The 12,231-nt window shown below is 47.8% G+C and overlaps 1 protein-coding gene across 4 annotated transcripts in view; it reads left to right on the top strand.

Annotated features, from left to right (window-relative positions):
* The window catches only part of LOC145337623 (spectrin beta chain, non-erythrocytic 1-like), a 304,515-nt gene that overhangs the window by 146,240 nt on the left and 146,044 nt on the right, over positions 1-12,231 (top strand). The gene's annotated exons all lie outside the window — the stretch shown is intronic.

A 12,231-nucleotide genomic window follows, 5' to 3' on the forward strand; every position in this document is an offset into this window, starting at 1 on the left:
AGGATAAGGGGTAAACCTTTTAGGACTGAGGTGAGGAGAAATTTCTTCACCCAGAGAGCGGTGGAATTCACTCCCACAGAAAGTAGTTGAGGCCAAAACACTCTGTGATTTCAGGAAGAAATTAGATATCACTCTTGGGGCTAAAGGGATAGTGGGATATGGTGGGGGTGGGGAGGGAGGAACAGGATATTGAATTGGTGGGCGACACGGGTAGCACAGTGTGTTAGCACCGCTGCCTCACAGCACCAGGGACCCCGGTTGAATTCCCGGCTTGGGTCACTGTCTGTGTGGAGTTTGCACGTTATCCCAGTGCCTGCGTGGGTTTCCTCCGGGTGCTCCGGTTTCCTCCCATAGGCCAAAGATTCTATAACAAATTGCCCTTTAGTGTCAAGGGGACTAGCTAGGATAAGTGCATGGGATTATAGGAATAGGATCTGGGTGGGATTGTGGTTGGTGCAGACTAGATGGGCTGAATGGCCACCTTCTGCACTGTAGGGATGCTATGATTTTATGAGTTTGATGATCAGCCATGATCAAAATGAATGGCGGAGCAGGCTCAAAGGGCCAAATGGCCTCTTTCTGCCTCTCGTTTCTATGTCTCTGTGTCCAATTTCAACAACGGACGGACGATGTTGCTTGGTTATAGGACAGGTCACTCAGTGTAGTTTACGTAATATTTTTCCTGTGCCAAGTTAGAGAGCTCGGTACAACATTGTAATGTCTGCTGGAGTTTATCTTGATGCTCCAGGTCAGAAAGTTCATTGAGTTTGGTCGTGTTTGCTGGTTAACTCTTCTGTGTGCACAGTGACAGAATTCAATTGGGTTTCTGTCAATAGATGACTATAGAGGTAAAAGTTCATGCTTTAACCTTTCAAATGACTTTAAAAAAAAAATCAGAGGCCTGGGTGAGGGTTCGAGCAAGATACAACCAAAAGAGTCAGAAATACTGTAGTCATTTATATAGTGCCTCGTTCTGAGGGCTAAAGGGATCGAGGGATATGGGGGGAAGGGGGCGATCAGGATATTGAATTTGATGATCAGCCATAATCAAAATGAATGGCGGAGCAGGCTCGAAGGGCCAAATGGTCTCCTCTTGCTTCTAGTTTTTATGTTAAGGCACCTTGATTTAAAGTCTGACCCAGAAGACAGCACCTCCAAAATTTTGATTTTGATTAGATTTATTATAGTCACATCTTAGCATACAGTGAAAAGTATTGTTTCTTGCGCTCTATACAGACAAAGCATACTGTTCACAGAGAAGGAAAGGAGAGGGTGCAGAATGTAGTGTTACAGTCATAGCTAGGGTGTAGAGAAAGATCAACTTAATGTGAGGTAGGTCCATTCAAAAGTCTGACAGCAGCAGGGAAGAAGCTGTTCTTGAGTCGGTTGGTACGTGACCTCAGACTTTTATATCTTTTTCCCAACGGAAGAAGGTGGAAGAGAGAATGCCCGGGGTGCGTGGGATTCTTGATTATGCTGGCTGCTTTTCCCCAAAGCAGCGGGAAGTGTAGACAGAGTCAGTGGAGGGGAGGCTGGTTTGCGTAATGGGACTGGGCTACATTCACGACCCTTTTGTAGTTCCTTGTGGTCTTGGGTAGAGCAGGAGCCCAGACCAAGCTGTGATACAACCAGAAAGAATGCTTTCTGTGTTGCATCTGTAAAAGTTCGTGAGAGTGGTATCAGTCCCACAGTCCGGCGCTACTTGGGATCCTCAACCAGATAACAGGTCGTAACCACCACCACCACCGACCAACCAACTAACCAACCCCCCCACCCCGCCTCCCCCCAGCTGCACAAAACTGCAAAATCAACTTAAAATGGAAGAAATTGACTGCAGAACAATATGGAAGGAACATTCGTCCCCTTGCCTTCTCTCTGAGAAAGTGCTGTCCTTTTTCCTCCCTGACAATGTTAAGAAATTATATATCACTCTTGGGGCTAAAGGGATAGAGGGATATGGAGAGAAGGGAGGATCAGGATATTGAATTTGATGATCAGCCATGGTCAAAATGAAAGGCGGAACAGGCTCGAAGGGCCGAATGGCCTCCTGCTTCTAGTTCCTGTTCCTTAAGTCAAAAGTGCGGCAGCCATTTGTTCCTCTTGCAGTGGGCTTCAGGTCATCCTGAAGCAAATTATACCCAGTCAGGTACTTCTGAAGCCTAATCGCTGTTCTAAGGATAGAGATTGTATTCATTGGATTTTAGAAGAGTGAGAGGGGATCTCATAGAAACGAACAATAGTGGCACAGTGGGTTAGCACTGCTGCCTCACAGCGCCAGGGACCCGGGTTCGAGTCCCGGCTTGGGTCACTGTCTCTGTGTGGAGTCTGCACATTCTCCCTGTGTCTTCATGGGTTTCCTCTTGGTGCTCCGGTTTCCTCCCACAGCCCAGAGATGTACAGGTTAGGTGCATTGGCCATGCTAAATTGCGCCTTAATGTCAGGGGGACTAGCTAGGGTAAATGCACGGGGTTATGGGGATCGAGCCTGTGTTTGATTATGGTCAGTACAGACTCGATGGGCCGAATGGCCTGTTCTGTACTTTCCGGATTCTCTGTTACCTGAACAGGATCTAGCTGAAGGGAAACACTGTGGCAATGGAGTGAGATGGTGATGGAGAGAGAGAGAGAGAATGTGTTTGTGTACATGTGCACGTGTGACAGAAATTAGCTGGCAAAAAAGAAGTGCTAGGTCCATAATCTCACACACGCAAAGTTTGTTCTGGACCTAGGTGGCATGGTGGCACAGCGGGTTAGTACTGCCAGGGACCCGGGTTCGATTCCCGGCTTGGGTCACTGTCTGTGTGGAGTCTGCACGTTCTCCCCCTCTTGTCTGCCAGGGTTTCCTCCGCGTGCTCCGGTTTCCTCCCATGGTCCGAAAGACATGCTGGTTAGACTTCCCAAGAGTAACTGATGCTGTGCAAGTTAAATAACTCCAGCGTAGGTAAGAAGGGTGTAGAGGGATATCGACCAAATGTGGGGCAATTGGGACTAGTTTAGGAGTTTGAAAAAAAAGGGCGACATGGACAAGTTGGGCCGAAGGGCCTGCTTCCGTGCTATAAACCTTTGACTCGTTTTTTTTTAAATTATTACCTGACAGACAGGATACCAGTGTGAACAACACAGCTCTGCCTTGTGCACCACAGTGTGTTCAACTGCGAAGCCCAGGAATGACATATCACGTAAAATCTGGCAGGCATTCGCGCCGGCACAGACTTGGTGGGCCAAAGGGCCTCTTCCTGTACTGTATAAAAGAACAAAGAAAATTACAGCACAGGAACAGGCCCTTTGGCCCTCCAAGCCTGCACCGACCATGCTGCCCGACTTAACTAAAACCCCCTACCCTTCCGGGGACCATATCCCTCTATTCCCATCCTATTCATGTATTTGTCCAGATGCCGCTTAAAACTCACTATCGTATACACTTCCACTACCTCCCTCGGCAGCGAGTTCCAGACACCCACCACCCTCTGAGTAAAAAAATCTGCCTTGTACATCTCCTTTAAACCTTGCCCCTTGCACCTTAACCCTGTGCACCCCGCCCCCCCACCCCCCCATCCATGCCTCTGTACTGTTTTTTGTATGTCTGACACGACCAGACGTTAGAATACCAACCTGATTAACCAGCTGCAGATAAATCAGTCGAAAAATTAACCACTGGCTGAGGCAATAGGAGGTTGAGTAATAGGAAAACAGGTGGTATCGATTGTCAGAAAGTCCAAGCTGGCTCTTCCTCTTTCTGAGCGTGTTTAAACCGGGGCTCACCGCACAAGACTTTCTCCCTTAATTAATCAGTCCATTCCTCGGTTCTGCGAAGCACTGGCACTCCCGGCTGCACTAATCCTTCCCACCCTCCTTCAATCAGGAGTGATACAGAGGTAGGCACTGCTGCCTCACAGCGTCAGGGACCTGGGTCCGATTCCCAGCTTGGACCACTGTCTGTGAGGATCCCCAGATGTTCTCCCCGTGGGTTTCCCCAGGGTGCTCCGGTTTCCTCCCACAGTTATTTATTATTGTCACGAGTAGGCTTACATTAACACTGCAATGAAGTTACTGTGAAAATCCCCCTAGTCGCAACACTCCGGTGCCTGTTTGGGTTACACTGTGGGAGAATTTAGCACCTAACCAGCACATCTTCAGACTGTGGGAGGAAACCCACGCAGACACGGGGAGAACATGCAAACTGACACTAAGGTTAGAAGTTTTTTAAAAATATTATTTATTATTCTCACAAGTAGGCTTACATTAACAGTGCAATGAAGTTATTGTAAAAATCCTCTAGTCGCCACACTCCGGCGACTGTTCGGGTTACACTGAGGGAGAATTTAGCACCTAACCAGCACATCTTTCGGACTGTGGGAGTACCCGGAGGAAACCCACACAGACACAGGGAGAACGTGCAGACTGACACTAAAGCTCAAAGTTTTTTTAAACGAGTTATTTATTATTGTTATGAGCAGGCTTACATTAACACCGCAATGAGGTTACTGTGAAAATCCCCTAGTTACTGCACTCCGGTGCACTGAGGGAGAATTTAGCATGGCCAATGCACCCACCCATCCAGTGATGGGATTCTGATAGCCTCAGTAGTGAGACGAGCAATGTAGGACTGGAGTTGTTACGGTTGGCATGTGACCGGTGACTCAGTATGTTTACATTTTGTTGTCAGTACTGGTATTTTTTGTAAATGACTAAAAACCGTTGCGGTTTGGCTTTGAAATGCCAGAAATTGCAAATCACTGATTAACGTTCCAAAATCAAACAGAGAAGAGAAGGTGATGAAAGAGACCAATAACACTTTAACGTCTTGCTTTTTAAGTTATGAAGAAAGGTTGGGTTGTTTTCCCTGGAGCAGAGAAGACTGAGGGGGCGACCTGATTGAGGTGTTCAAGATTATGAGGGGCACGGACAGAGTGGGACAGGGAGCAGCTGTTCCCCTTAGTTGAAGGGCCAGTTACAAGGGGACACAAGTTAAAAGTGAGGGGGTGGGAGGTTTAGGGGGGGATTTGAGAAAAATGTTTTTACCCAGAGGGCGGTGAGGGTCTGGAATGCGCTGCCTGGGAGGGTGGTGGATGTCTCACATCCTTTAAAAAGCACCTGGATGAGGACTTGGCCCAGCATAACATTCAGGGCTATGGGCCAAGTGCTGACAGATGGGATTAGGGCAGCTCGATTGGAAAGTGACAGCAAATAAGAAACCCAGTTACTTTCTTTGTGTCTCAGTGGGCCGAAGGGCCTCTTTAGCACTGTGGTATTCGAATCATAGAATCATACAGTGCAGAAGGAAGCCCATCGACTCTGCACCAACCACAATCCCAGCCAGGCCTCTACTCCAGAACCCCATGTATTTACCCTGCTAGACCCCCTGACACTAAGGGGCAATTTAGCATGACCAATCCACCTAACCGACGCATCTTTCAGACTGTGGAAGGAAACCGGAGCACCCAGAGGAAACCCACGCAGACACGGGGAGAATGTGCAGACTCCACACAGACAGCAACCCAAGCCAGGAATCGAACCCGGGTTCCTGACGCTGTGAGGCAGCAGTGCTAACCCACTGTGCCACCGCGCCACCTGCAAGGTCATAGAATCCCGACTGTGTAGAAGGAGGCCACTCGGCCCATCTAGTCTGCACTACCACAATCCCACCTAGGCCCTATTCCCGTAACCCCATATATTTACCCTGCTAATCCCCCTGACACTAGTGTCAAATTACCGTGGCCAATCAATATAACCCACATATATCTTTGGACTGTGGGAGAAAACGGGCACCCGGAGGAAACCCATACAGACGTGAGGAGAACACGCAAACGCCACACAGACAGTGACCCAAGCCGGGAATCGAACCCGGGTCCCTGAGGCAGCAGTGCTAACCCACTGTGCCGCCCCAATTCTTTGATTCTGTCTTTGGAAAATGTGAAGTTCGTTCAGTCTCCATGAGCTTCTTTCAAGATCAGGACGGGGCAATTTGAGTTCTCAGAACCCCTTGTCATTTCCAGTCACTTATCACTTCAGTGGGGAACTGTAATAAATCTGCAGGAACCGGACAGTCCAGATTGAGACACCTGGGGAGGCACCTCCTAACAATAAGTATTGGTGTTATTTCATTGGTAGATGTGATTGGTTCAAATTTACAAACTCTGGTGTTCGAAAGTGACAGGAAATAGGAAACCCAGTTATTTGCTTTGTGATGGTGGCACAGTGGGTTAGCACTGCTGCCTCACAGCGCCAGGGACCCGGGTTCGTTCCCAGCCTCGGGTCACTGTCTGTGTGGAGTTTGCACATTCTCCCCATGTCTGTGTGGGTTTCCTCTGGGTGCTCCGGTTTCCACCCACAGTCTGAAAGACATGCTGGTTAGGTGCTAAATTCTCCCTCAGTGTAACCCGAACAGGTGCCGGAGTGTGGCGACTAGGGGATTTTCACAGTAACTTTATTACAGTGTTAAGATAAGCCTTCTTGTGACACTAATAAATAAACTTTAAAAAAATGTATGTGTAGGTTAGAAGGGTTAGCCTTGATATGTGGGGTTACGGAGATAGGGCCTAGAATAGAATCCCTACAGTACAGAAGGAGGCCATTCAGCCCATCGAGTCTGCACCGTCAACAATCCCACCCTATCCCCGTAACCCCATATATTTATCCTGTGAATCCCCCGGAAACTAGGGTCAATTTAGCATGGCCCATCCTCCTAACCCACACATCTTTCACGCTGTGGGAGGAAACTGGAGCACCCGGAAGAAACCCACACAGACATGGGGAGAATGTGCAGTCTCCGCACAGACAGTGACCCGAGGCCGGGAATCAAACCCAGGTCCCTGGCGCTGTGAGGCAGCAGTGCTAACCCACTGTGCCACCCCTTTTTCTTTAAGACTGTAATGCTTCCCAGACAGGTACAATCCATAAGATCCCTACAGTACAAAAGGAAGCCATTCAGCCTCCTTGTCAGGGTCTGAGTAAGACACTGTGCCAGACGCGATGGACCGAGTGGCCTCCTCCCACATTCCGAAAGACGTGCTGGTTAGGCTGCATTGGCTGTGCTAAATTCTCCCTCAGTGTCACCCGAAGAGGTGCCAGAGCGTGGCGACTAGGGGATTTTGACAGTAACTTCATTGCAGTGTTAAGGTAAACCTTCATGTGACACTAATAATTAAACTTTTTAAAAAAAAGTATGCGTATGTGACAGATGTCAGAGGTAGGTTCCTTACTCAGAGAGTAATAGGGGCGTGGAATGCCCTTCCTGTAACAGTAGTGGATTCGCCAACATTAAGAGCATTTAAATGATCATTGGATAAACATGTGGATGATATTGGAATAGTGTATGTTAGATGGGCTTTAGATTGTTGTGCTGACCTGTGAAACCATCGAGGGTCGAAGAGCCTATACTGCGCTGTGATGTTCTGTGTTCTGCAGTGTAGAGATTCTACAATTCTAGGGATTCTATGTTGTGATGCTGAGAAAGGGATTTCCCTTCCATTCCACGCTACCCCCTCCCATTAATTAATGAACTGAGCCATTGCCCCCCCCCCACATGAACACTGTGAATGAAAGAGCAGATTGGCTGTCAAGTTGTGCGGCTGTTTATTACTGTTCAGCACGGTGGCACAGTGGGTTAGCACTGCTGTCTCACAATGTCAGGGACCCCGATTCGATTCCTGGCTTGGGTTACTGTCTGTGCGGAGTCTGCATGCTCTCCCCGTGTCTGTGTGGGTTTTCCCTGGGTGCTCCAGTTTCTGTACTGGTTAGGTGCTAAATTCTCCCTCAGTGTTACCGGAATGTGGCGACGAGAGGGATTTTCGCAGTAACTTCATTACAGCGTTAATGTAAACCAACTTGTGACACTAATAAAGATATAAAATTAAAAGATCAAATTGGGCTCCCCAGATTGGTGAATTTGTTAAATGAAGCAGCTCAGTAACAGGCATTCACTGTCTCACCTGGATTCCAGAGTTTATCCTCTGCTAATGGCAGCTCCGTGGAAAGAGAACCATAGCCTGCTGAAAACCTGCAACCAGAAAGGAGAAAATGCTTAAAAGTTGAAAGTTTTAGTTCATTTATTAGTGTCACAAGTAGTAAAAAGTAAAGTTTATTTATTAGTCACAACTAAGGCTTACATTAACACGGCAATGAAGTTACTGTGAAATTCCCCTAGTCACCGCACTCCGGCGCCTGTTCAGATACACTGAGGAAGAATTTAGCACAGCCAAGGCACCTAACGGTGTAAATTTGTGGGGTTACTGGGTGGAATTATTGTTGGTGCAGACTTGATAAGCCAAATAGCCACCTTCTGCACCAGAGGGATTCTCTGAAACTAACCAGCACGTCTTTCAGACTGTGGGAGGAAACCGGGGCACCCGGAGGAAACCCACGCAGACATGGGGGTGGGGGGGGGGGAAGGGGGTGGCGGGGGGCGCAAATGTGCAGACTCCACACAGACAGTGACCCAAGCCGGGAATCAAACCTGCGTCCCTGGCGCTGTGAGGCAGCAGCGCTAAACACCGTGCCACCCTGCTGCCCCAATATGTAGGCGTACATTAACACTGCAATGAAGTTACTGTGAAAATCCCCCAGTCACCACGTTCCAGTACCTGTTCCGGTACACTGAAGGAGAATTTAGCATGGCCCGGTGCTCCCTAACCAGCACGTCTTTTGGACTAAAGGAGGAAACCGGAGCGTCCGGAGGAAACCCACGCAGACATGGAGAGAATGTGCAGGCTCCACACAGACAGTGACCCAAGCTGGGAATCGAACCCGGGCCCCTGGTGCTGAGAGGCAGCAGCGCTAACCCACTGTGCCAGCCATGCCAGAAAATGCTTAAAATGCACAGTGGAACCCAGGGATCAGTGCTCAGCTGAGCGAGGGCAGCACTACCATTTTCACAGTTGGTTTTCATCCTCCTGAATGCAAAGTAGCACTTGTGTGTGAAGTGAAACCTAACCAACCCCCAACAGCAATGTGTAACAAGATACTTCAAGGTGAACAATTGTAAGGATTGGCCTGATGCATGTAGAGTGGCTTTCCAATCCTGAATTTCTGGTTTGTGTAGCTCAGTTAGCTGATCTGAGTTCGACATCATTTTGTTTGCTAAAAACACCCCTGGGAGGAGAAATACCAGGCTCCAGAGGCTGATTGTTATCCATTGGCAGCTATTACACAACACCCCGTCTGTCTGTAAGAAGTGAGGGCTCTGCTGTCACGAGCTTGATAATCGTGACATAAGAACATAAGAAATAGGAGCAGGAGTAGGCCATCTAGCCCTTCGAGCCTGCCCCGCCATTCAATAAGATCATGGCTGATCTGTCATGTCTCAATTCCACATTCCCGCCCTCTCCCCATAACCCTTAATCTCCTCGCTTATCAAAAACCCATCAACCCGCGTCTTAAAAATATTTAGCAAGGCAGCCTCCACCACTTCAACGGGCAGAGAATTCCAGAGATTCACCACCCTTTGAGTGAAGAAGTTCCTCCTCAACTCCGTTCTAAACCGCCCCCCCTTTATCTTGAGGCTGTGCCCCCTAGTCGTACTGTCTTTTCTGAGCGGGAAGAGTCTCTCCCCCTCTATCCTATCCATCCCATTCATCATCTTATACGTCTCAATGAGATCTCCCCTCATTCTTCTAAACTCTAACGAGTACAAGCCCAGTTTATTCAGCCATAATCATAATCACGGTTTGGTTATGGCTCCTTGCTCCATCCAAGACCTCAAGAAACTACAAAGGGCCGTGAACGAAGCACAGTCTGATCACGCAAGCCAGCCTTCCAACCATTGACATCAGCTTTCATCTTTTACCATTTAAATAATAGTCCATTTTGCTGTGCCCGTATAGCGCACAAGAAACAATACGTTTCGCCAAATGTGGCAATAATGAATCAAATGATAGAGGCATTGGACATGAAGAACAGCTGTACGTGGTGTCAGAGCACCCTTTAAGCCCCTGAAAATGCCCCCTGTGTGGGTTGGCTGGGTTGAGAAAGAATATTGTGTGGGTGGGAGCAATGCTTATCATTCCCCTTTCCGAACCCTCTGGACATGTATCAGTTTGTGTGAGAGCAGCAGACACTCACTCAGCCTTGCGCAATAGTAAATTCTGTTCTTCACTCCTTTCTTGGAAAAGTATCCTGGCAGTCACCGCAGTTTGACAAATGATTGACAGAGTGGGGAGCAACGTACAAAGTCTGAAAGATTGAAAGAGAAAAACGGTTGGAAAAGGCTTGGCTAGCCTCCATTTTCCCTCCAACCTTGACGTTTCAAAACAGTGCCCTTGCTTCTGAAAACTGGGTGATTTTTAAAAAGTTAAAGTTTATTTATTGGTGTCACAAGTAGGCTTATATTCACACCGCACTGAAGTTACTGCGAAAATCCCCTACTCGCCCACGCTCAGACTGTGGGAGGAAACCGGAGCACCCGGAGGAAACCCACACAGACACAGGGAGAATGTGCAGATTCCACTCAGACAGTAACCTAAGCCGGGAATCGAACCCGGGTCCCTGGAGCTGTGAGGCAGCAGTGCTAACCCACTGTGCTGCCTCGTTTACTGATCCATGTGACATGAGACACACTCCGGCACCTGTCTGAGTGCAGCGAAGGAGAATTTAGCATGGCCAGTGCACCTAACATAGGGCAGCACGGTGGCACAGTGTTAGCATTGAAACTCAGCTACTGTTCTGGAGACCCAGGTTTGAATCCTGCCACAGCAGATGGTGGAAATTCTTTTGGATTGGCATGATGGCACAGTGGTTAGTAATGCTGCCTCATAGTGCCAGGAACATAGGTTTGATTTCTGGCTTGGATGGAAAAATGGGTGTAAAATGGGAACAAAGAGCAAATTTCAGTTAAGGCACATTCTGTTTCTTTCAATTGAATCATAGAATCTCTAAAGCGCAGAGGGAGGGCATTCAGCCCATAATGTCTGCACCAACCACAATCCTAACCAGGCCCTATTCCCGTAACTCCACGCATTTACCCCACTAATCCCCCTGATACTATGTTCAATTTTAGCATGGCCAATCAACCTAACCTGCACATCTTTGGAGTGTGGGAGGAAACTGGAGGAAATCCATGCAGACACGGGGAGAACGTGCAGATTCCACACAGAGAGTGATCCAAGCCGGGAATCAAACCCGGATCCCTGGAGCAGGTACCTGGGTTCGATTCCCGGCCTCGGGTCACCGTCTGTGCGGAGTCTGCACGTTCTCCCTGCTAACCCACTGTGCCACTGTGTATTAGTATACAACATAATATATTGTTTCTTACACATTATACAGGCAAAACATACCTGATTTGATTCGATTTATTATTAGTATACAGCGAGAAGTACTGTTTCTTGCGCGCTGTACAGACAAAGCATAGAGAAGGAAAGGAGAGAGTGCAGAATGTAGTGTTACAGTCATAGCTAGGGTGTAGAGAAAGATTAACTTAGTGTGAGGTAGGTCCATTCAAAAGTGTGACGGCAGCAGGGAGGAAGCTGTTCTTGAGTCGTTTGGTACGTGATGGGAAAGTTCCTCTCTAAATGTTACAGTCTCGAAGTCAAGCTTACAGAGCGCACAGAGATATAGAATTCATGGATCTCATCACACCCATCACACTCCACAGAGGCTGAATGATATCTTGTACTTGTCTTGTTTCAGATTTAGGAAGTAGGACACGTGTAAGTCAAAAGTTTAAATAGTTGGTCTATTTTTGAGTGGCATTACAAGATGTTTATCATTGTACATTTGACTTTTTTAAACACATTGACAACAATTTAAGTGAACTTTTGTGTAGGTGGCATCCTTCACTGCCAATTTTCTACTGTCTTCCTGAAGAGTGTTAGAACATCAAAACCAGGAGCAGGAGTCAGCCATCTAGCCCCTCGAGCCTGCTGCACCATTCAATAAGATCATGGCTGATCTTTTCGTGGACTCAGCTCCACTTACCCACTTGCTCACCTTAATTCCTTTACTGTTCAAAAACGTATCTATCCTTGCCTTAAAAACATTCAGTGAGGTAGCCTCAACTGCTTCACTGGGCAGGCGTGTGAATAAGTTCCTTCTCAACTCAGTCCTAAATCTGCTCCCCCTTATTTTGAGGCTATGCCCCCTCGTTCTCGTTTCACCCACCAGTGGAAACAACTTCCCTGCTTTTATCTGTTCCCTTCGTAACCTTATATGTTTCTATAAGATCTCCCCTCATTCTTCTGAATTCCAATGAGTATAGCCCCAGTCTACTCTGTCTCTCCTCATAATCCAACCCTCTCAA

The sequence above is a fragment of the Carcharhinus amblyrhynchos genome, unplaced genomic scaffold (genome assembly GCF_965287045.1).
Source record: "Carcharhinus amblyrhynchos unplaced genomic scaffold, sCarAmb.v2.hapA scaffold_54, whole genome shotgun sequence".
Lineage (NCBI taxonomy): Eukaryota > Metazoa > Chordata > Chondrichthyes > Carcharhiniformes > Carcharhinidae > Carcharhinus > Carcharhinus amblyrhynchos.